The sequence below is a fragment of the Athene cunicularia genome (genome assembly GCF_003259725.1).
Source record: "Athene cunicularia isolate RWA chromosome 1 unlocalized genomic scaffold, athCun1 chr1_part2, whole genome shotgun sequence".
In the NCBI taxonomy this organism is placed as follows: domain Eukaryota; kingdom Metazoa; phylum Chordata; class Aves; order Strigiformes; family Strigidae; genus Athene; species Athene cunicularia.
The window spans coordinates 78,552,970-78,578,338 of record NW_020799092.1 but is presented as its reverse complement, the minus strand read 5'-3'; the positions used below and the strand labels follow the sequence as shown (position 1 = coordinate 78,578,338).

The 25,369-nt window shown below is 42.4% G+C and overlaps 1 long non-coding RNA gene across 2 annotated transcripts in view; it reads left to right on the top strand.

The window, feature by feature from the left end:
• The window catches only part of LOC113491479, a 65,957-nt gene extending 44,835 nt beyond the window's left edge, over positions 1-21,122 (top strand). For both annotated transcript variants that reach the window (XR_003400418.1, XR_003400417.1), the window contains exons 2-5: positions 10,874-10,964; positions 13,252-13,333; positions 13,958-14,551; positions 20,916-21,122. This is a non-coding gene — a long non-coding RNA (uncharacterized LOC113491479). The remainder of the gene's footprint in view (positions 1-10,873; positions 10,965-13,251; positions 13,334-13,957; positions 14,552-20,915) is intronic.
• Positions 21,123-25,369: the final 4,247 nt, after the last annotated feature.

The window sequence follows — 25,369 nt, the reverse complement described above, 5'->3', positions numbered from 1 at the left end:
AAAAAAAAAAAAAAAAAAAAAAAAAAAAAGGAAGAATAAGAGCAGCTTTATGTGCTAGCCATACTTTGGAAAAGGGACAATGAATCGCTGGTTTTACAGTATGTAGGAAAGCAGGCTTCTGAGCTGCTTCTGCACTTCAGATATATTTCCTTACGCTGTTCATATTTGCTGATACATACTGATTAATAAATTTCCATTTTAGCTGTGTAACCAGCCTTTAAAAGACCAGATTATCAAAGTGCTGGCCAGCAGACAGCACCTCTGTGCTTAATTCCAGCTGGTGGTGACCACCTTTTGGATACTGAGCGCTTGGAAAAGTCATTTGGGGCAACTGATTGAAAGTTGAGTTTTTCCCAGAGCCTGGCATGATCCATGGTCAGTGGTGTAGTAGAAGGAGAAAACAGTCTAAATCTGCTGTCTCCTAGGCTTGTTCTCTGAACTGTTATAAAACGTTTTCTTCCCAAATTGCTTTTAAAACACGACGATGCAAATTTGAACGCTCTCTGCAAATTTGACCTGTATTTATATCTGAATGTTTGGAAGAAGCCCATAAAATTATTTCCATATTGTTTTCAGTAAATCTCCAGTTTATTATTCTGAGAAAATTTGATGCATCTGCAGCGTGCACGATCTGGCTTTCTGATATGCAGATGCACAGCCTTGCATATCTAGTCAAATCAGTGTAGCAACTGCTTTTACAAACTACGTGACAATGTACAGCCTCCTATCTGAGAACCAGATCAGACTAAAATTGGGACTCAGTCCAAAAAATAAAATACTGCAATCAATCTACTTACTGTGTCAGCATTCAGATTCGTTTCTGTTACATACACTGCAGGGAAAGGAAGCGAAAAATACACGCCAGCATCCAGAAACGGATTCCTGAGTCATGGAGGATGGCTGAGGTGGGCATTGTTAGGAGGAGTTGCTTAAAGGTTCCCGTTTTTGCAGACACCGTATGGGCTAATAGATGTTAAAGGCGATGTTCTAAGCCTGTGTGACACCGAGGAAGTCACTGCGTGACTCTGCGGATGCCATGTGACTTCCCTGTTTACACTCAGCCCAGCTGTAAATGTATATGAAATACCAGTGATAGAATCATCTGTTTGTGTCACCACATCCTCAGTCCATGGTCCTCAGCCTTCAGAGCTGCCCCTTGGTACCAGCGGGGATTTGCAGAGCTCAGGCTCATGGAAAAACCTTACTTTAAATGCTGAGGTCTTCAAATGGGGTTGAACTCTTGCTTAAGACCTTATGTTTCCTTTCCTTCCGCCTGCCCTGCTGCTATTCTCAGATGCTGGCTGGCACCTCTGTCCGGCGGGCATCTGCTTCTTGGGCAGGCACTGGTGGGCTTCATGGCTCACCCATCCCTTCCTGCATGCTTGCCGCTTAACCCATTTATTTCCAGTTCCATAGACTTACCCTTCTGTCCTAAAATTTGCTGGATCTCAAGAAAATCATTTCGCTTACTCTATCGGGAGAGGAGGACCAGTGTACCCATGTAATTCTTCTCAGATCGCTGTAGGCAGCACTTGAGTGTGTAGCGTGTACTGCGTAGCAGCAGGGTCACTTTGGGGTTATAACAGTAAATCTTTTAAAAGTAATCGCACTTCAGAAGTGAATTAAGCACTCAAGTTTCTGGGTGAAAGCCAATTGCCAGGGTTTAATCTGCACCCTAAAGCTCTGCTGGCAATTGGGGCGGTTGTGTCTGTGTATGCATAGAGACACCAATATCAAAGTATCTTCCCTGATAAAGAGCAGTGGGATTTTTAATGTCCACAATAAAAATAAAAACGTTTTAAAGTTTTTTTTTTAAATCATTATTACACTGTAAATGTGCAGCAGAATGCATGGCTCTGATACAAAGACCAGGCAGCATCATATACATGCACGTACATGTCTGTAAGTGCACAGGATAGGATTCAGTTGCCTGCACGTTGGTGTCTGGTGCCTTTGAGACACCTAAAATGATCTGGGACATACCCCTACCTGGCAGGTACAGCGTGAGTTTTATGGGAGTGTTATGTGGGCCAGGCAGGACACTTTACATCATCTAAAAATGACAGGGAAGCATAGGTGCTGTGTTTAGGCAGCTAAATCTTCACATAAGTGTCCAAGCTGGTGTTGGAATTCCTGGAGGTGCAATTTATCACGGAAGTCTAGAGAGCAATTCTCTTCACCCAGACATTTATTTTTGGTGGGCTGAAATGCTATCCAGATGCTGCTGGATCTCTAGTGATTAAAACAGTTTGGTTGGGTTTGTTTTTTTTTTCCTCTTACACATAATGTGAAACAAATACGAATAATAAATAGTTTGAAATGTAAATCAGTTCACATTCTTGCAGTGAACATCTCAGAATTTATAATAGTAAATCGGAATACAAAGAAAATCAGTAATTTTATGCAGCAGGAACCCTGTGCAGAAGAAAACCATTAGACACAAAGCCAATAACTTTTCATGAGTGTGATTACAGCTTATTGCTTACATTTCCCGTTTAAGTTTGTGTCATGAACACATTTATTTAGCCATTAAGCTTTTTTTTTTTTTTAATTAGAATTTTTGGTCATGTTTTGCCGTGGCTAAGTAGTAAATAGTGAGTTATGCTTCTGGCTAAGTAGGGGACAATTTATATTTTGAACTAAAATGCTACAGCACCTAAGAAGATTGGGTTTCTGTTCTTAATTGCCAGTTTCTTTCTGTCTTCTATTGTATATTGGTATTAAAAAATCAACAAGCCCATTGTGATGCTTTTGATTAGGCTTCAGCAGAGATAATAAAAATATAGTGTCCCTTTGTGAAAGGAGTTTTTAATTATTGTTAGTCGTGCTTGATAACTTCATTTCTGAAGGGAGACGGAGGTGACCTCATCCTGACAGTTGTCAGTCTCATGCTGTTGCCATTCACCACCTGGAAAAGAGGTTGTTCCTTTGTTTCTTGTGGCTTTTTTTAATGAGGAGCTATCAGCTGGCCTGACGGGCCCTGCCGCTTTGGAAACGCTGTCCAAACTCAGTTTCAGCAGCGTGCACATTTCTGAAACGTTGAGCTGCAGAGCTGAGTTATATCTTGGGAGCAGGGAATCAGCAGTCTCAGACCTGTGGTCTGTCTCATCCAGTAACGACTCCAATATCAGCTGCTACCAAAGACTGCAGGGAGAGGTGATGGAGTCCTTATAGAGGACAGTTAGCAAAGATTTGGGAGCTTATTCCTACTCTTTCATACTAACTGATCTGATCATCTTGGATGTTCTCATTATGCATCCAAAGAGTTGGAATTCTTAACCCTTCGCAGGTCCTGGCTTTGGCATATTCTTGTGAGGTCCACACTGCATCTGTGCTTTGCACTTCAAAAAATACAGAGTGAGTCCCTCACCCTCAGACTGCAAACTGTGCAGGGCAGCAGTGGCTTTGTGCGTGTTTATGCAGGTGCCAGTGTATCAGGACCAGTCAGTACTCAGTTGTGACCGTAGTGTAAATGCCTAAATACTCCATAATCATTTTAGTTCATTGAACATCTCCGTACGTTGGGAGAAGGATGAATAGGAGTGCTTTTTCATCTCTCTTCACTATTCTAGATTTCTTAAGCTGTTACCTTGTTTCATCTTAAATGAACCTTCTCTAAAATACTCTGAACTTTCCAATTCCATTTCAGTTCATCCAGTGCCATCTGCCACAGTGTCTGCTATGTATTTCAGTCCTGGCGAAAATCCCCATTTCTCATCGATACCTCCACACTCTTTCATAGGGGCGATGTGACAAGTTAAGCTGGCAAGTTGTTCCCACCTCTGTTGCCAATTACATAGCGATGTAAAGAGGCAAATTCTGACAACCTGTGTCCTTAGAGGTGTTTGAATACCTAACTCACGGTGAAATCATTAGCATGAGGCTCTTGAACATCCTCGAGGCTCTAGGCTGGGCTCTCTGCTCAACTTTTGCTCAAGCAGTCTCTTGCTGACTTTACTCGCTCTACGTTTTTAGTCTGTCTCAGGTATTTAAAGCTGCTCATTCTTCCTCTGTATCAAAACCAGTGACTTGGAGATAGACAGAGAGCGGCGTGCTAGGAGTTCCCTCAGCAAGGGAATCAGCACTCAGCTGTTTTGTTCTCTAGCCCTGTCCTGGAGAAACCTTCAGGGTCAGTGAGCTTGGTACATTTAATGGGTCTCCCCACCACTTTGCCAAACACATTGGGAGCTGTGGTCTGGAGCTTCCAGTTTATCTCATTCCTTTGCTTTCTGCTGCTCATTAAAAGACAGAATTAAAATCTCAGTGATGTGAGATGTTTGGGCTGCCTGAAATGGTTTTCATTCTGTGGCTCCCAGATTTTTTTTAGGCAAAAGGAATGGAAGTTTTCCTGAAGTAAGCCACATTTTTCAGTAAAAACACTGGACTCGGGTCACACCACACTGACTTGATTCAGTCCTTCCTTTGCTGTCTGTAATGTGGGGATTACAAGTGTACCTTAAATGAGTATTCTGAAAACTGTGGTAGTTTGTTAGCATTTCTGCAGTCTTACCAAAACAAATGTTAAATACAAATTTTCCTCAAACGTGTTCATCTCCTAAAGTCGGTGTCTTGCTCTACTTTGTTGGGGTTTTTTTCCCCCCTTCTGCTTTTGAAAAGGTGGGACTGTTGTCACCTTTGCTCTTTACATTCTCCAAATCTCAGTTACTGTGCAAGGTATTCTGCACGCTGAAGGTAGATACAAGAAGGCATTTATATGATTTGGTTTCTGAAATGGTGGGTACCACGTTGGGTAGGAGGTATGTCTTTATCAGCACTGAGTATAAGCTGCTTCATCCTGAATAGAAATGCAGGAGACCGAGTCTTGTCTCTCATTCTCTGTATACAAACTACTGCACAAGTTGTGGCCTTTCAAAGTATTCCTTGAATCCTGGGACTGTACGTTTTGTAGTTTGACTCCCAGATTTCAAAATGGGATATAAAGAACCTGTTACCTGCCACTATCAGAGGCACTCCAGAAACACAACTACCCGCCTCTTGTTTCAAAGAAGTAGAGTGATTTCTTGACACGAACCTGCCCCGTGGCAAACACAAAGCAAACCCGGATTCCCAAGTTTGGGCTGAAAAATCTTGTTTCCCTACAGAGGACCATTTTTTCAAGCGCAGGAGGAGCAGCAAGCGTGGCTACTGCGGCAGCAGATGCAAAGCTGTGCCGTGGGAGAGCGGGGCTTGTTCTCGTCTTTCACATCTCTCCGTCTTCCCGCACTGCACCACCCTGCTTTTCGGCCGTGGGCACGGAGAGCGTTTGGCACGAAGACAAGAGACATGCCGAGGACTGCCAGGCAGCAGCAAGCGTAGCGTGGCTCCTTCTCTTGTGCCAGACGAGCTTTTTGATGGCGGACTTCGGAGGCATGCATTTGACGTGGGCACAACCAGCTCTTGATTTAAAAAAAAAAAAACGACCACAAAACAACCTGAAACTACCCTGGGGCAAAAATAAATGACTGCAAGAACACCAGAGGATTGAGCAACATGCAAAGGACATGTTGTTTCCTTTAAGGATTCTGACTATAAATGACGTCACTTAGATAGTTTGGATGTTTGTGAGCACTACAGGGCTTGGAAAGGGAAAGCAAATCGGAAAAACACTGGGAAGCTGAACAATTTGTTTTGTTTTATGACTCCCTGGTAGTTTAATGAGGGAGCTATTACTCATGCACTGTCACTGCACATCTAGAAAATTCCTCTGGGTTAAAAACTGGCAGGAAAAAGTAGTTTCCTAAAAACCACTGAATTAATGAGATGAAGCCCATTGCTCAGGAGTCTCCTAACAGGAAGGGTCAGAGGCGGAGTTGTGCAGGACTCGGGGTATGTTGGAAATCTTTTCCACGGGGTGTTTCAAAGAGCAGATGGAGCTGGCGGCGATGCAGAGAAGTGACGCAGCAGGCGTGCTCAGCATCTCTCTTTTAGGATGCACTACTATGGGTTTGGGAAGAAAAAAGATCCCTTTGACTAGGACATTGTAGCACATCCTTCCCCTCCTTTCCTTTACATCTGCAAATACTTGGGACTGGGGTACTGGACCCCTCCAAAAGAGGTGAAATTTAAGGAAAGGTCTCGGACAGTGGTGCAAGGCAGTGTATTAGCAATAGTGACACTTGAAATGAGGGAGATATGCTTAAGGAGAAGAAAAAGAAGTATTTGTTGTGTGGGCGTAATTATACAGCTTTAAATGAATTTTCACAGTTTCATAATCCGTATTCCCATGTCTGTCAGACTTCTGACTTCCTGCTTTGTGTCTGCATTAGTTTATAGGTCTGTACAGTGCCGTTTGCATATTTACTTCAGTTATTTCAGCTTTTTTAGCCTATCTTGTCACCTCCATACAGGATACACATTATCCTCATTTTAACTGCAAACCTTAATATAACTTTTATGGCCCTTGAAAGCAGAATGAATTCTGTTTCAGTGTGATGGTTTAGAGAGTACAGTAAACAGAGGACTGCTCCAGTCTGGAAATGCAAGTGAATATATTCCTCACCAACCCCCCTGACACAATTAATCTCTCACAGCATAAGTTACTGTATTTTTATTTTTTTTTTAAATGCAGATAAAGCAGTGCCTGTTAGAAGGGAAGTCCTTAAGGAGTCTTAAAGTTTGTTGTAATGATTTGTAATAGAATTAACAAGCCACTGTTAGCAATTCTGCTACGATTTGTCTTAAATTACAGTATCTTAAATGTAATCATATTCATTCCTTGTGTTACTTCAGTGCTGTACTGTAGTCTGAATCAATTTTGTCTTCTCTCCCTCTGTTACTCTCCTTGTAAGTACTTCCAAAATTCTTTTAATTATTTTTTTCCCCCCCATACAGAAACTTTAATCCAGAATATTACCAGTTTTCCATGGAAATACAGAAGTAGCACAGGAGAGGTTGTGTCTTTAAAGCTTCACATCAAAGAGATGTTTAGCTGTGTCCCCTTCTGCATGCATGCTCATACCCTGTACTGAGCTGGTTTTTAATATTTTTTATAAGCTCATAGATGCCTACTTCATGTCTTTGTGCGGGATTTTTTGCCCTTGGGTGTGGAACTCGCTGTCTGGGTCACAATTAGGAAATGCTTCTTGCATCTCCTGTGAAAAAGTGTTGGGTCACTGAGTAGATACCAGTTTTCAGCAGGATGGGAACGAGGCAGAATGAGACTGAAAAGGCTGGGAGAATGCTTCTGATATTAACGAAGATGGTAGGGGTATGGGCATGATGTAATTATCATTATTTTGGAATCAATAACTAGCATAGAGGGAGACACTTCAGAGGGACCTTGTTTGTGACGCGTTAGGCCAGGATTTGGGCATCAGTCACTCTGAGGATATGAGTACATGGCAGCGAGCATAGCAAAGCTCAGATTAGCTCTGAAAAAGCCCGTTTGGGTACCAGGAGCAGCGTGACGGTTGCACAGAGGTGTTCAGCCTCGTGTTGGATCTCTACTGCTTCAGTTTTCCAGGGTAGTGTGGAGCTGAAGGCTAAGAAGACGTATAAAGGGACTTTTCCTGCTTTCTGGGTGGGTGCTTCAGTGTCCGGACTCCAGTGGAGGTAGTGAGCATCAGTCCTCCTGTGCAGCCTTCTTCTGGAAAGAGCTCTGGTGTTGGCATGAATTTTGGTGAGGTTTGGGCTCTTTCAGGGGACTTACATGGGGTTCAGGCCACTTTTTGCCTAAATGGATTGCAGCAGAGTCTAAGTGAGAAGCAAGGTTCCCTCACACCAAGCAGGACACCTTCGGTGGTGCACAGGTAATACCAGGCTCTACTACAGCATGTGCTGATGCCCAGGCGGCTGCTGAGAAGAGTGTTTTACCGCTTGAGACTCCAGGCACCTAAATTCTGCCAAAATTCAGGCAGAACAGAGACAGGCCACGTGGCTGACGCCTGCAGCCTCCCAGTCTCGTGGCAAGGGGCACTTGTCGGGCAGCCGTCTGCAGAGACAGCAGTGTCTGACTGCTTGCTGCTGCATCACCCGTTGAGCAGAGGGACTGGGCTCCCCGAAGTTCCAGTCACGTGTGTTTTGGACTGATATAAGAGAAATCTTTTGGGTTTGTTATTGATAGAAACCTAACTTAATTTCCCCGTTAACGAGGGCTTAGTAGTAGACTACTAACGTTACCATGGTTCAGCGGGTTTCCCTTCTTGGCTAACTGTGTGTCCTTCACTGTTTTCTCTCTGTGCTGAAAGGAAGCTGTTAAAAGAATCAGCGTTGCTGAGTGGCAGATCCTATGTAACGGGGTGCTGCTCCCATCTTCACACCCGTGCGTGTGCGCTTCTGCACGTGCTGCCTGACACCACCGTCCCACACCCATTCAGAGCTCTTCTGCTGGCTCCTGCTTCACCCTTGGACCGTGGTGTGGAGATGTATGTACATACTGTGTTCAAATGACTTAACGGGTTTTACTTTTAAAGACTTTTTTTTCTGAAACCTTACTTTGTCAGGACCTCTGCAGCTGGCGTTACATAGCACATACTTAATTACCTGGTCATCACTGTGACCATTTTATCCTCTTAACCTCCACAGTTGCTACAGTAGACAATTTTAGGGATAATCTCGAGTGAATTTCTTTGGCCAGTATTAAAACCGCAAAGAAATTCAAAGTAGTTCCGTGAAAAAAGAGTCTCTTGATTAAACTATTTGCAAGGGATTGAAAGGAGGAGAGTACCAAATGCAAACTCAGTCCAACTGCAGGGAATTGGCTGTGGGGACATGCCCACGGGCTGGCAGCTGCAGCATTCCTGCACCCGTCACCTCAGACCTGTTTTAACCACGGAGCAGTTAATGCGGAATGGTCAGCAGTGCTGGGCAGGGAACGGGCCTTGCTGGCAGATGCTTACTGCTATTTATGTTATGCATTATCTCAGCCAGTTTTGCATCTGTCTTTGTTACAATTTTGTTTCCTGCCTTCAAGTTCCCCTTTTCTCATCATGTCTAATAAATTAAATTGAATTTGCAAAATATTACAAAGCAACATTAGGATGTGCCAGTTATGAGTAGAATAAATTAATTACACGCCGTGAACTAACTGAACTCATTTACTACTTGATGAATTAATTTAATCGTGTCTGTTACAAATAGGAGATCTCGAATGCTGGCAGAATAAAGAGCTAACTCTCTTCACAAAATCACTAGGGCTTCATGGTCAAAATTTTAGTTTTCCTTAGTCTCGTAATGGCCACACTTTTAGAAGTAGAAAGTTACAGCAGCCTTTTTCAATTTGGGGTTCTCCTCTGTGATTCCTGCACCACCTCCAGACATCTGCCTCCTTAATTAATTTGAAACTTTGAAGTTTCTAGTTATAGTTATATATTAGCACTAATTCTTTATCCTTACCTTTTTTCACTGGTCAAACTTCAAAAAAGCCATTAAGCATGTTGTCCAGCTCGAGATTCCATCCTGACAGGGTGGTCTATAATTCTGGCTTTTTTTGTGATCCTTCTTAATTATATTCTTAAAGTACACAGTGACGTTCCCAGATTTCCTCTGCAAATATGTATTTGACTGTTGTCTCCGTGCAGTCAAGTTCCAGATCTGCACCTCTCCACGTCATTTTATTTCTCTTGTGAGATGTTTGCCTGACTTGGGCACATGAGAATTTATAGCAGTCAGCTGCAGCTCAGTACAGTTTCAAGAGAAAGGAGCTTTCTCCCATGCCATCCCTCTGTGAATGCCACAAAAATACATTTTTATTTAGGCCTCTATTTTAAAGCTATACCTTCCTATGATACTTAAGATAGGCCATCAAGGTTTTTATCTACCTTTATATCAGGTTTTAGTGTCTCATTATTTCTCAGGCTTCCATCTTTTTTTTGTGTCTTTTCACTCTTTCTTACCTCAGGCAGTAAACTGGAAACCAAACTCCTTTTATTCTGTTTCACATGATGCTCCTATATCGGTGTGTCTTGGTCCCTGACAGGGACTCTGCCCTGCTGCAGTAGCTTTAATATGCCTCCCTTGGAAATAGCTGGGAAGGTATCTACATAGCTTCAAAATCTACACAGGCTGAGTTTCTCAGGGCCTGAAGAAAATCCGACTAGAAACAGAACTGCAGCCTTCCTTGGTTTAATGCTCAAATTCTGAGATGCTGACCTCATTTACAGCTTCAAAAGATGAAGCCAGTTACAGGGAGGAGACTAATAAAATCACAAGTAAGTTGCAGCAAAATGGATATATGTATGTTACGTTTTTCTGATAGATAGGGACATATTTTTCTAAGGCAACTAATCAATTGCTGTAGTAGATGAAAGCAGAAACTACTCTGTAAAACAAAATTATTTTCAAAATCCAGCAGCCGCTTTTCCCTAGCTCTTGCTTGTTTGTGTTTAATATATGAAGCATTATGCTGTGGTCCTCTAAGTAATTTTCATGGCATGTGCCAGAATCAGTGTTTATGACTGAAGCACAATGTCTTTTTTATCCTGGTGATGATATGTTCTGTAACAGTAGTCAGATACATGAACTGAGCAGTAAAAGGGCTTCAGGAGTAAGGATCAGTAAATATTCAAAGCTGTGAGTGGTCGGGTGGATGTAATCAACTCCAGCACTGCCAGATGCTTCGCTGGTTGATCCAGATGATCCAGTGAAGATCCCTCTCATCTCCTGGCTCCGCCAGCACAATTTACAGGCCACTGATCAGTCCCTGGAGAGGACTGGAGGTCCTGGAAGCTTCTGGGGGAGCTGCTGCTGTGGCCCCCCCACCCCGCAGCGGTGGCAAGTGTCGGCCGCTCTGTTCCTCTTCCATTCTGTAATAAAATGAGGTGATCCGAAACAGAACCCAACTGGTAAAAATGTGCTGTAGCTGTGTGACCTTCTGCTTTTGTAAGAGAGAAGCTATGCAAACATGCATTTAAATAAACCATTTTATCAATTCCAGGTGCTGATCTTGTGAGAGCGCCTTGCATATTCCAAAGGAAGAACATGTTGTTTGAGGGAAAATCTATTTATAAATATGCTCAAACTGAAAGGTAAATAATTTCTGTTTCCAGTAAATTGATGGAATAAGCTCTCTGCAATGGTTATGTTTCCTGTTGTGAAATACGTAGTGTAAATATATCTGGTACATACTATGTTTGTCTCTGTGCAGCACCAGCTTATCGGAAGTGGATATCTTCAAAAATTTCATTTCTGATTCCTTGCTTCTTCAGCATAACCAAGAAGGGTTCAAAGGTGGTTTGTTTTGCTCTGAAAATATTTTTGGCTTGGGTTTGGGTGTTTTTTTGCAGTGTCATACATGATGGGAGGAGTAAAGAACATTTGTCTTCAGCTAAAAGATTCTCTGCAGTCTGTTTGTCAGGCGTGGGAATTCAGTTGGGATTAAAAACAATCACTTGTAGCGGTCTGATTGAATTTTCTATCCCTCCTAATTGCTCTCTTTCTTTCTGTGTGATGATTTTAATTTCACTTCCTCTTCAATAATTGTGCAGTCTTTCAAAGTAGTCAGAGTTTGAGTTTGTACCAGGAAAAAAAATATAGATGAATAAACATTCTCATGTTGCGTTTATTGTTATTTTTAAAAGATACATAACAGCAGTTCTTTCCAGGTCACGTTTCATCCTTTAACAGACAAACTAGCATGGTTATTTGGGTAGTGAATGAATCCAGGGCTGAAGATAAGCAGAGGGGCAAAAGAGTTACGGGCGCCTGGTTTTAAGAGCTCACTTTGTAGAGGCATAAGTGGATGCGATACAATGCATGGCACAAGAATATAAACAGTAGGTGTAGTTTTTGAGTGCTTCATGACAGGGGCATTTCTGTTCAGCGTTGGGATTAGCATTGAAACTTATGTAACAGCTACGTTGCCAGGGTGGTTTCTAAAAATTATGCTCATTGCTCTTCAGAATCCGAAAGCTTTAAGTCAGAAGAAATATTTTAGGCTGAAGAAAAAAAAAATTATTTTTTTCTCCTAATCATCAGTTTTCTCTCAGATCCCGGTGAGATACTCTTGCATATGTAAGACAGCAGAAAAAAAAGTTTTTATAATGTAAAGTCATGGACAAGCAACAGTGAGTTTTGTTGTGGGTGGCTGCTTCATTAACATACCTTTGTTAACATACCTTAGAAAACAACAGGGAATTGTTCATTGTGGTTGTCCTGTATCATTTCTAAAGTATAACATTTGGTGCTTTTATCCAGAAAATTGTGATCCCCTTGGGGGGGGTGGGGGGGAAGTGTATTCTTGCTTCTGTTGCCCCCAAGATTGCTGTTTGACAGAAGAGCAGTCAGCTGCTATGGTGATGGGCACAGGGTGGGAACATGGACAGAAATAGAGAGGCGAGGCTGAAGCCAGACTATTCCTGCTTCCTTCTGGTTTCAGTAGCCCTTTCTGAATTCGATCATGACTGATTTCAAGGAGGTAGCAGGTTATTTTGCTGGTTTCCACCTCCGATTCTCAGGAATATCACAATATAATACTTGGGTTAAAAGCAGAGTGAGATACTCAAATTGATAATGTTTGTACAGGACTGCATATAATTTCCTGCAGTGCAGCTTGTGCCTGTTGTGCTTGAATTTGGATGCACAGAAATCTCCCTCCTCTCATACAAACTGAAGTCAGTTTTTTGGTAATGCATAATTCACATACTGAAGCCTTTGTCACAGAAACATCTTGCTGTTTTTCCCCCAGCTCGATAAGCCTGCTTTTGTATTTTTAGGATTTCTGTTGCCTAATAATCCCCCAAACCAGCCTGAAGAGGTTTCAAAACAAGAGTTCAGAGTAAATCTGAGACAACTTGTACGTCAAGGATACTGCTCTACGCAGTAGGTGATTCTCTGGCACCTTCTATTTACAGATCCTTCCTCCACACAGAATTAGTTCCCCGTGACATGGGGGCCCACCACTGCCATGGAGTTTGTGTGTAGGTGGGCTGCACCTCAAGGTAGTCTGCCAGGAGGCTTGCAGACCGATTTGGAAGTGTCTTACAAAGAGTGTCTGCACATACACTTCTGTATGAAACAGAGATGGCAGTTTCTTTCGATGAATTTTGAAGCTGTAATTGGAAAGGACTCCTTCCATAGGGAGCATATCTGTATTCTAGTGATGGGGTTAGTGATAAACCTTGATTGCCTGTTTTGACTGTAAATGCACTCACGTAAGTTCAGATTGTGAGGAGCTGTAACTTGGCTAAAAGCCTGTATAAAAGGCTGGAGGAAGAGAAGAAGTGATTATGAAGTTGCATTTTAATTTCTCTCTTTGAAGGAACAACACAAAAGAGGGGACTAATTCAAACAGCTTCTGGTATTTTTGTCTTCCAGATTCTGAGGACAAACATGTCAATAATGAATTGTTCGAGAAATACACAGAAAATTGTGCATGGTGGAGGCTGTTTTTTCTGAGGTATAGCACATCTGTGTCCCTCCTTGGTATCAGCTGGTATTGTAAATACCTTGTAGCCATCTGACCTTCCCTGTTAGAAGCTTTGAAAAGCTTCTGAAATTAAAAAGATACATGTACTGTGCATGCCTAACAGAGAAATTGGACTTTTCACTAGTGGGAAATACCGGTCTCTATTTGAGGGCTGTTCTCTTGTTCCAGAGGAATGTTCCCCAGATCACTTGGTAGCTCTTTTCAGTACAGCTAAACAAAGCACAGGAAGGAAAGCGAGGTATGCGAAGTACTGTCATCAGCGTAGGAAATTTTGACAGTAATGGTTTGTCATGTCATTAATTTCCTCCCAAATGACCCAGACGGTTTTTCTTCTTACCTGTTTATGTCAAGCCACTGCAGACCACCTGATCATATTAAATTCCAGCTGTGGAGGCTTTGGTTGTTTCTTGCACGTTGCCAATTTTAAGATAACAAAACTGTTCAGCGAGAGAGATTTAAATGGAAAAATTCAGACAGCAGGCCTACGGGGAAAGTTAGACCTTTTATAAAAACCTAGTAAAACATGAGTAAGAATCTCAAAGTTTGGTGTATTGATTTTTCTTGTGAAAGTTCAAGAACTGTGTTTCATTGCAGGCAGAAACTCATCTCAACTCCTCATGACCAGCTGAGCAAGGGAGATGGGATTTGATGCTATCCAGGGTGTAATTCCACAGTTCGTGTCTTTTTCTAGTGCCAGCTTAATAAATTTCTGCCTACTCCCAGCCATTCATTTCCAGCTCAGCAGCAATGCGGTGCCATCTCTTTCTTGACCGTGTGGAAAACCAGATGACTGAAAATACCTCAGTCAAGAAAAAAACCACTTTTCTAAAATTTGAATTAGAATCGTTTGAATGAACTTGTTACAGCATGGCCCGTGGGCAGTTGTACAGGTAGAGCTGAAGGTGACATGAATTGCAGCGTCAGAAGCAGCAGTGAGCACTGGAGGGTGTCCCAGTGTTAAAAGATCTTGCTGTCAACAAAAATCTACTCTGGGACCCTATCCTGGATGAAGGGGTTTCACTAGCCACAGTATTATTTTGTGTTGCTTTTCATTTTATTTTTATTTTCTTAAAAAAGATTAACATCTTGCTTGGGCAGGTTTGTTTTTTCTTCAGATAAACCGTCTCTGTGAGAAGTCAGTCAGCTTTGTGGACAGCCATGAATGTCAATAAAGTCTTGGCAAACACAGTAGGTATTTATTCAGCCTTGCAAATTAAAAACATTTTTCCTGCTTGTTTAGTGAAGGGAACAAAAAAAGACAAATTACATAGCAGATGAGCTCTCTTGATAGTTGGAATTCATTAAGCTGGTGGTGAAAACGCTGGGGGATTGATGGTGCAGAAAAATAAAAGATGAAGCAGCTTTTCCCCAATAGCTGTGGTTTAAGTTCAACTTGAAAATGACCAAAAAAAAAAAAAAAAAAAAGGAATTTGGAAAGTTACAATAAGTTGAGCAGTTTGTCAGACGTTAACGTACTCGCAGGCTATTGTCTGCAAATTACAGGCTGACTCGGTCTTTCAGCCTGTCATAGAAGGATCGTAAAACTGTCATAAGTAAAGCTCTTACAAAATCCATTTACACCGCTTCTGTTATGGCAGATCATGGGAAGGAAACACTAAGACCTATTTTTTTATGAATTTCCTGTACAGCATCATTAGTCCAGTTGGAAGTCTTTCCAAGTTGCTCCCAATAGATGTTCGCTCTGATTAGCCCTGATTAATGTGATAAAGAGCCCACAATGGTCATTTGCAGTCAAAGATGGGATCGTGGTTCACATACTGTTCCAAGTGCTTAACAGCAGGAATTCATCCCTGGAAGAAGAGGGTTACCTGAATAGGTGTTTGAATGCAGCTAAACCACAAGAATTATTCAACAGCAAAACAAAGCCATTATAAACTCTAATCTTGCAGTGGTTTAATCACAGACAAAACTTTACTCATGTAAGTAATCCCATCAATGTCAAGTAAGTCACGTGAATTCCGAAGTATTTAAGATCAGGGCTTAAGTCAATGATACATCATTTTCTCTGGAAGATTACATAACAGTGTTGGTTTGTGACTACAGGAACAAAAATGTAATCGGGAACTCTTCCAATCTAAAATTTTTATCTGTTTCTGGGTTTGCTCTATTTCCCAGGCTCTTGCTTTTCTGCTAAGTAGATACATAAATGTAAGGGCATTATCTCCTCTGTTCCTCTTCTTCCTTTCCAGTTAAATGAGAAAATTGCTCTCAGCTTTTCTCATCATTAAATCTAGGAAGGACAGAACAGTCCTGAAAATGTTTTAAAACTTACAGGACCTAATTAGAAGGAGGCATCTTAGAGAAGTACCAATAGCTCTCTATCTGCAGTTCATTTGTTTTTCCAATTTAGAAATGACAGTTTACAGCCCTAATGCGAGAGTGTTTCTCATTATCTGTGTTCTAGACACATGCAGAGTTATTACAAGTTTTGAAAGATGCTTTCTTCAAAAGTGCAAATGATAATAAGTGGAAGAATTTGCTGTCTGGATGGTCAGATGGAGATGCTGTGGTCTGCACCCATTCTAGGGCTAGTGGTAAAGACAGGGCCACGCAAGTGGACCTCAGCTTCAAATCCCATGCACGTCACAAATGAAACTGCAGAGGGAAAACGATGGGAGAGAGATACCATAGCACAATTTAGCCTTGCCTTGTCCAGGGAAGATAATGGTTGTGAAGTGTCGTTGTTTTCCTCCTTTCACAGATGGATGTCAGGTTTCTTGGACTTTCTCATGAGAATTTTCTTGGAGAGGAGTGTGTTAGTTCTGCTGTTGACAGATACCCTTGTGGGAACTGTCCACACTAATTTGAGATTTCTCTCTATTTTCAGCCATCTAGAAGTTAGGTTTCTAGTCTAAGCTTCTTGTTTTTGTTGTCGATTGTGGTAACTGAAGAGAGAGATGCATCTCTGGAGGTGATGAAACCTTAGAAACAGATGTAATTAGTTAGGTTTTTTTACATGGTTTCCTGCCCCCCTGAAGAGGAGTTTGAGACTATTTGGCTGTCCTCAGAGACCACAGATGGGTTCATCTTGGATGATGGTTTTAATCAACTAAAATCAGCTTTCACAGGACTTGCAGAGGCATGTACATTGTACACCGGCTATACTAAACTATAAGAGGGAGAAAGTCAGATGCTTCACTCTTCTCGAATACACTACAGCAAGGCAAAGTTTGAGCTATTTGCATGGCTCGAGGAAATGGTTCGGTCCTGCCCGCACTTTGAAGCTGCTTTAATTTAACCATGCTAAAGCATTAATGTTTCCTGTGCCTGCATGGAAGAATCCCAGACATCTGTGCGCTCGGGGCAGAGCCCGGGGAGGTGGGCACGAGCACAGCTCAGTCCTGCAGCTCCTGGCCAAGCTGCTTCCTGACTGCTCTGCTCCACACAGACATTTTCTGGACAGAAAAGCTGCATAATAAATCCAAGGCTGATGTGGCCTGGCATGGTTATAGCTCTTCCAGTAACTGAAGCAGCTGCCCACTTTCAGAGGCCCAGCCTACTCCGTTCGGTTGTTTTCCTTAAAATTATGTTGTTTTACACCCGCACCGGGCATGCTGTCTCATTGTGCCTCCCCTCTGCCCTGCCATCAAAACACACTGTGCCTGTTGCTGCTTCGGGTAATTTGTTCCTTGCTGAGAGGCTGTGATGTACCTATCGAGTACTTCCCAGAACGTATCACCACGAGCGTGGCTGGAGCCGTGTAGTCTGTGCAAACACTCAAAACTTGCTTGATATGATTCTGCAGATGTGATTTCGGGTATGTTTGTTCTGCCAGCTGAGATGAGAAGTTGCAGACAGGTTATAAAAAAATACATCTGTTTGAAAGGAGTAAATTGTCTAAAACACGCTTCAGTAGCAGACTTCCAGGAAAAAACCCTGTGTCAGACTTCTTAGAAGTAGTGCTGGGACCAGGTGGTAAGTTGCCAGATCTGAATAGTCCATAATTAATGCAATCCTCAACGTTATTTGGGCACACTCTTTTTTTTTTTCCTAATGTTGCAAATACCACCTCAGCGAGAGCTAGCAGACAGGTGGGCTGGTTTTCAGACTATCCGCGTGACCTTTTGAATGAATATTCATCTAGGCATTAATATATAGCTTCTGTCACACACCGATACTTCTGTTGCTGCTGTTAAAAATAAAATGCATTAGCATCTTGCAGGAGACCTTTCACATGTTTTGCCATCACTAGAGGGAGTTTGCAGCAGTGCTTCCCTTACTGATTTGTTCGGCGGTGGTTGTGCTGTGGGCAGACCTCAGCAGAGACAGTGTGTTAATAGAAGACAGTAACAAAAGTGGGATGAAGGTCCTTCTTTCCTGGTTAAACCCTTGTACATGTTTTTCAAGCTTGACTAACAAAATTCTTCAGAGAGACACTGCTGCAAGCAATTCTCTTTCTGTTGGTAGCACTATAATAGAAAACAGAAATGAACATTTGGTGACTCAATCCAAAATCTAGGGTAAGAACAAGAAAAAAAAGCATCAGCTATTTAATAGGAAAAATAATGATAAAAATCCAAGATGGATAGGTATTCTTTTGTGGCACTTCCAGTTTATTGTTACAGGACTATCATCCCAGCTAGAAATAAGCTCCCTCAGGAAGCTGGTTTCATATGGTGGTTTAGATTTAACTATTCATTGTCTAGCACCATTTGAAATCAGTGTTCTTGGAGGAAGAATGCCTGCCTTCATCAGTGAAACAGATCCTTGGAAACGTCGGTGGAAAAGAAAAGAAGGTTGAGATCTTTGCGTGCTCCTGCTGTTACAGTTGGCTCCACCACCAAACGAAGTCCCTCGGTAGGCTGGGACTGCAGAGTCATGGCCCAGATGCCCCTTGGGAGAGCAGTGTAATGTGCAGTTTCAAAGGCAGAAACTCTGCTGTAACACTGCTGAGCAACAGCATGTTTATAGTCTTCGTAGGTGCTGAAGCAGAACTTTGGAAGCAGAGAAGGGCTTACGAGACATGAACAATGCAGAAAAAAGCGTAACGCAGAATTGCAACACAATGTGGAAGGCGTTAACGCACCGACTAGTAAATCTAGTACAAACAACTAGTTTGTACAACATGGTGAGGAATACGGAAGAAAATTTGCTGCATTCTTCTCAACTCGAAGCCTGTTTCAGCCTTACGTAGATACATTTTTGTTAGTTCTTTACCACCCTTGTAAATACTTTGCCCATGCATCGTACAAGACACACGATACGATTTAGAGCAGATCATTTTAACTGTAAGCACTGGGAGTTCTAGATGCTGTTTACATCCCTGCTGTGTGTTTGCTTTTTCATTGTGGCATGCTTGGCAGATCTGAATATGCTTATTTATTTTGTGTGGCTTCACTTTCCAGTGGACAGGCTGCAAGCTGATAGCCTGGTAGGCTAGGTGTAGCTAATGAATATGGCCAGCATTAGCTTATGTGAGAATTGGACCACCAATGCTAGGCCAAGGCTACTGAAATTTGGAGAATTTCAAGTGGTTTAAGATGGGCTTTATTGTATTAAAAGATCTGTGTAGCTAATGATTGATTTTGATAGTTTTCACCAAATCATTGTCTTCTCACAGGCATTCTAATAATGTTTATAACATTTTTAGTGAATAATACCACAGAGGTTATCCATTAACACCTACCAAGTATTTGGGGATCCTACAATGTAAAATACTGTCCAGCACTTAACTCTTTATCCTTGCAGATCTCAGTAACCCCTTTAGAGGATGACTGATTTCTTTTGGTGTTCAGAGTCAATAATATTTTCTAGCACCATTTGAAATCGGTTATAGTGATTGGGGAATTGCTCCTTGTGAATTTTATACAAGAGGCTCCAAAGAGAATCTTTAATGGTATTATCTAGGACTGAAAAGAGTAAAGTGTGTTATTTTAGTGAACAGAGTTGCTGAATGCAGAAATACTACGTGCTTAAACTCTAGAGGTGTTAGGTGCTTTTATATAGGTGGAGACTTCCTAGGAGAAAATACGGTCTCTAGTAGATAGAGTATGTAAAATATGTGACAGGAGGTCTTGATTTAGGTCATCTGTGTAAAGATGGTACTTGGAATGGCTTGGAAAGTCATAGTGCTGAGAGTGAAGATGAAGGGAGATGGTTTTCCCAATCAGAATAATCAATGTGGACTGGAAAAAAAAAAAAAAAAACAAAAAACAACGCCAAACACCCTGTTGGTTTAATGGTCTGTCCGTGAGGTATGAAGAAATAAAAGTCGGCGGCAGGAAGGCAATCTCCAATTACTGCACTCCGGACATGCTGAAAGTGAGATCTTGTGAAAGATTTCATTGCCAGCCTGAGAGTTTTTTGCCTTCTCCTCTTATACTGTTAACAGTGTAAGCCACAAAACTTGAGTCATCTTCCCAAAGACGGTATAGTATCTAAGAAGTTTTCTCTGAAAATTCAGCTCTTCAGAGAAACAAAACTGCCCAGAGACGGAGAGTCAGTGTGGGTTGTGTCCCCGGTTGCAGCAGGATCTCATTATCCATGAAGATAATTTCTGAAAATCATCCTTGAACCAGCTTGTCATACTACATCCGTTTTTTGGGGAGTTAATAATACAGACCAACCTGCAGCGAGGCATCCCTGTAGCAGAGAATGTTTTCCTAGATACGCTGGTGAAAATAGCAATATCCTTCCCTTCCCTGCTGTTTTGCACAAGGAAAATAAAAAATAACTACAGACTGTAAACAACTGGAGCAGCTTTTGCGTATTCGGAGGTATTTCTAAAGTTGTGCCTGGTTGTTGACAATGAATTTATCTTTCTTTTCTCCCCTTCCTCTGTCTTTTCATTGGTATGTGCTCCCGTTACTTTTTTTTTTTTCCTGTTTAACTAAAAAGGGGTCAGATAATCACAAGCCAAAAAAGACTATATAAAAAGTATGTGGCCTCTTTCTAGTCTTTCACTTCATCCCTTTGTGAAATGCACCCTCATGACTTACCTTTTTTAGATGAAACTCTCAGAAGTGGGTAGTACTGTGTTGAGTACAAAAGGTTAGCCTTTAAATAAATACAAGGAAAAAAAAAGATTAAAATACTGAAAATGTAGAATGGCTAGTAGCATATTTTTTGCAGTATGATGCGGAGAGCTGACACCTGCCCACATACGTATTTTTGGGAGAGTGGACACGTGCTTGTCAAGGTTAAAAGCTATACAGAATGAAGCACTGCGCTCTGGAAGCGTGGCTTACAAGTAATCAGCGTGTTTTAAGTACATCCACTGCTTAAGTAGCTGCCATACAGACTGTTGCTTAAATGATTTCTTGTGCAACATCTTTGAACGAGCAAATCGATCTATTTGGAGTTTAGCTGCTTGTACTGGGCTTGTCAAGGTCAGATCTAAATGTCTAGACTGCTTTACAGTTAAAGGAAACTTGTTAGCACAAAAACTAATCTTAAGGTAAGAATCGATTCCAGAGTAATACAAAGTGATCACACACAAACAGCTGAAGGAGATTATTAAAGTTTTAATTATTTCCATTGAAAGGTAAGAGGGTTTCAAGCTGTAGTAATTTTCTCTTTTTGCACCATATAGCGAGAAAAGACAGAGCTGCCAAGTGCTTGGATCTCATGACGGGCTTTTCAGACGTGAGTACTGCTGCTGGTGTACCCAGGACTGGGTCCTGTTCCTTGTTGGATCTTTCCTACAGCAACAGGGAAAGAAGGAAGAAAAATGCTTCATGACAACAGAAACATTGGACTGTAAAATATACATATGTATGAGGAAAAGAGAAGCATGTGTAATGGGTTTCTTTTTTTTCCTCTTTACTCACAGCTCTTGGCCTTTTTAAAAAGGGAAGCTACCAGAAGACAAGTCTTCCCTGTCACACAGCCAGGTTTAGATGCAAAACTGTGTTTACAAAAATTGCACCAGTCTCAAAACGCTGATCAGGTACCGCAGTATATAACTTAACCTATTTGTTTGCAAGTCTGCTCTATCCTACTGTTTGATACCCTGCAGCAATTGCAAAATGTAATGTGCAGGGGGATTGCTTCGTGGCCAGCAGTGTTTGTCTAGTTGCTGGTGTTCTGGAACAACGTTAAAATAAAATAAATGCTTGGACTAAGCCAAAACCAGTGCTGGAAGTCAACAGCTCCTCTTCCCCCAAATTCTCACTTCTGGACTAAAGTAAAAGGTGGGTGGGGGTGGGGGTGGTGTGGTGTAACCCCAGCCCCCAGCTGAGCCCCACACAGCCCCTCACTCATCCTCCCCGGTGGGATCGGGGAGAGAATCCGAAGGGTAAAAGTGAGAAAACTGGGTTGAGATAAAGACAGTTTAATTGGTAAAGCAAAAGCCACACACCCAAGCAAAGCAAACCAAGGGATTCATTCCCCACTTCCTGTGGGCAGGCTCAGCCAGCTCCAGGACATCAGGGCTCCATCACACGTAACGGTGACTTGGGCAGACAAAGACCATCACTCTGAACGTCCCCCCCTTCCTTCTTCCTCCCCCAGCTCTACAGGCTGAGCATGACGCTGTACGGGCTGGAACATCCCTTGGGTCAGTTGGGGTCAGCTGTCCGGGCTGTGTCCCCTCCCAACTCCTTGTGCCCCCCCAGCCACTCGCTGGTGGGGTGGGGTGAGGAGCAGCAAAGGCCTTGGCTCTGTGTGAGAGCTGCTCAGGGACAACTAGAACATCCCTGAATGATCAACACTGTTTCCAGCACAAATACAAACTGCAGCCCCCCCCATACTAGCTACTGTGAATAAAATTAACTCCAGCCCAGCCAAAACCAGCACAGGTGGGTTGAGAGGGAGAAAAAGATGGTGTTTATTGGAAAACTTTTAATACAACAATACTTAATATGATGTAGTGTACCCATTCTCTCTTAATGAGGCATTAAACCAATTCGTTTTACTACACCAATCCTACGTTTCAATTATCACGTTAATTTGAAACTTTTGTGATCTCGCATCATAGTCTTGCAATGTCTGGCTTCTACGTAAGTGAGTTCTGTGAAATCTGTGAAAAGGCGGGGGGGCACCTACCCTGAACACACTGAGTAGGAGCTTGAGATGATAGTGGAGAACTGCTTTGTTTTCACAGCAAATAAATTGAGGGTCAGAACTGTAATTTGCAGCAGCTTAATCTTTAATTGATGAAACAACGCAGGCATAAAATGCTTGTGGAACAGGAAGCAAACCAAAATTGTGATACTCTAGAAGATGCTTCCTGATTTCTTCAAGCCAGTTTTGAGACTTGGTAGCCAAAAATAACGTGGTTGTGAGGGATCTGTCATGGCCTTAGCATACATTTTCACTGCCTTAGCGTACAGCAGAGGTACAACCAGAATGAACCCGGGTAGCGTGGCTTTTCCTGCAGCCTGGCTGAGTCCAGCTGGGTCCTTTGCTAAGTATGAAACAGCAGAGGCTTATGTTGGCAGAGTTTTGCTATGCTGTAAAACAGACTATTAAAGCTCACAGCAATTTAAAGATGCCAGGAGAGCAAATTCTTACTTGTTTGGGTAATCCTAACAAAAATAGTGCTATAATTTCTAGATATTTTCTCGGGTAAATAGATCCAGTGAGGGCAGCGAAGGGAAAGTACAGTGAAAGCAACCTTAGTTAAGCTGCCTGCATACACGAGAGGGTTTTTACTTCACACATCATTCAAGGCAGCTGTGCTCTTTGCAGAGAGCTGTCCTGTTTTCTGACAATGCTTCATCAAACTGGTGGCTTCTGTTTAACAGTCAGTGTGAGGTTAATAGTTGGACTAGATCATCTTCAGGGTCTTTTCCAACCTAGATAATACTGTAATTCTGTTCTCCAGCAGTGCCCTTCAGGTGCATCTTCCCCTTGAAACATCCAAGAGCTTTTGGGTTCCAGGTATAAAAGCTGGACCAGCCTACGTGCTCCCACCTCTGCTGTTGAGCAGGCAAGAGGATGTTCTGTGTGTTCATACCTGTCAGGCTGATAGTTACAGGCCTTTGCTCAGGAACTGTTCCCATTCAGTTCCTTGAAATTAAAGGCAACAAATGTTTTCCCTGTGTGTTTCTCACTCTTCTCTTGCTTTCCTACAACAGTCTATGACGAGATATGTGGCTGCCTTCTCCACTACCCGGATTGCTGGATTGCTGCCTTTTGAGCCACGTTCTGTGCAGCTTCTGTCTCTGCTGCCTTCTCGGCACCATGGTCTGTCTCTTCTCAACATTTCCTCTCTGGAGAACCTCCTGTGGCATCAGGTGACTTGGTTTCAGCCATGGGGGTGGGATGGGGTGTCCATAAAACCAGTTTTTCCTTGCATCTAGGAATAGTTTTTCAATAGCCACTTGCCATAAAAAGGAGAGGTGAGCCTTGGAATCACAAGGATTTGAGTTCGCTGGTTTGGTGCTAGGGGTGTTCATGTGATTGCCACAAAGATTTTCTTGGGCTCTGCTTTACGAAGCAGTTAACGTGTCAAGCCCTGCGTGTCCCTGGCTGATGCCAGTCTGCAAAGCCTGACACTTGCACGTCTTTGGAGCAGCACAGCCTGGGACGAAGTGGCTGGGAGGGGATGTCCAGACACGGTCTGGAGGAGCCGGCTCTGGTACAACTGGTACACACTGCATGGCAGTGCAGGGCATGGGCCTCACCAGGGAACATAAGGCATTTTCTTTGACTTTCTCATTTCTTCAGATATCATTACTTTTTGTACTACCATAATGTTACTGCGTGCGGGGGTGTTAACATGAAACCCAGTAGGATTTAGTTGTAATTAATAATTTTATTTGGAAGATACTCAAATGCCACTGTGCAGGATAAAACTAAAGCAGATTGGCAGTTGTGAAAGTCATAAGCACAGGTGAATTAGCCAATCTTTTAATAGCCTCCAGAGGACCACAAAGTGGTTTTCTCGACTAGCTTTTGCCATTATTTAATTTTTAGCCTTGCCTGTCCTTACTGTGGAACAGACTGGAAGGGGGTTGTTTAGTCTAGAGAAGAGGAGGCTGAGGGGAAGCCTCATCGCCCCCTACAGCTCCCTGAAAGGAGGGTGCAGAGAGCTGGGGGTGAGTCTCTTTTAACGAAGTAACAAGCAATAGGACAAGAGGTGATGGCCTCAAGTTGCACCAGGGAAGGTTTAGACCAGATGTCAAGAAGGATTTCTTTGCAGAAGGGGCTGTTGGGCGTTGGAATGGGCTGCCCAGGGCAGGGGGTGAGTCCCCATCCCTGGAGGGGTTTGAGTTGGGTTGACGCAGCGCTGAGGGATCTGTTAGAGTTGAGAACTGCCAGTGTGAGGTTAAGGGTTGGACTGGAGGAGCTTCGAGGTCTTTTCCAACCTTGATGAATTTGTGAGAACGGCTTGATCGTCTCCCAAATAGTTTTTCATTACTAGAAACAGCTTGGGCTGATGGCACCAAAAGGTGCCAAAACCCTTACAGATCAGAACCTGCTCTCAAAAATCACATCTGGGAAAACTTAAATTTTTCAGGAAATTCGTTGAGATTATCACAGATTCCTAGACTTTCAAATAAGCTGTCATGTAAAGACTCTCCATTACGTTTCCAGTGTGAGGACTGAAATCACAACTGAGGCGTTTATGAAGGAAAGAGAAATTACCTTCAGTGCAAGTAAATCTGCAGATTTCACTGTGCAAATCAAAATTCCAATCAGAGAACTTTTGAGTGAAACAACGGTGTAAAAAAACGCTTTTTAGTTGAGATTAGCCTGGAAATTTTAAGACACTCATGAATAATGTATAAACCATCCTTCCCACGGATGAGCGGCAGTACCAAAGCATGGCTACGTTTGTCACTGTATTGAGATGTTTTCTGGCAGTCGTGGAATTTTTATGGTGTTCTTGTTCATAATGGAGTTGTTGCTTAGCTTTTAATTTCCCAAATGTAAACAGATCTGAGGAAGCAGATCATTAAAAACGTTTGGAAAGGGCGAGTGAAAAAGCAAAGTACTTGTATGCTATGTTCTGAGCAAAGCATATAAATCACCAGCGTCGGAATTAGGCTGCCAGCCCAGAAATGGCATCAAGAGGAATAGTCAAAAGATTAATTTTTA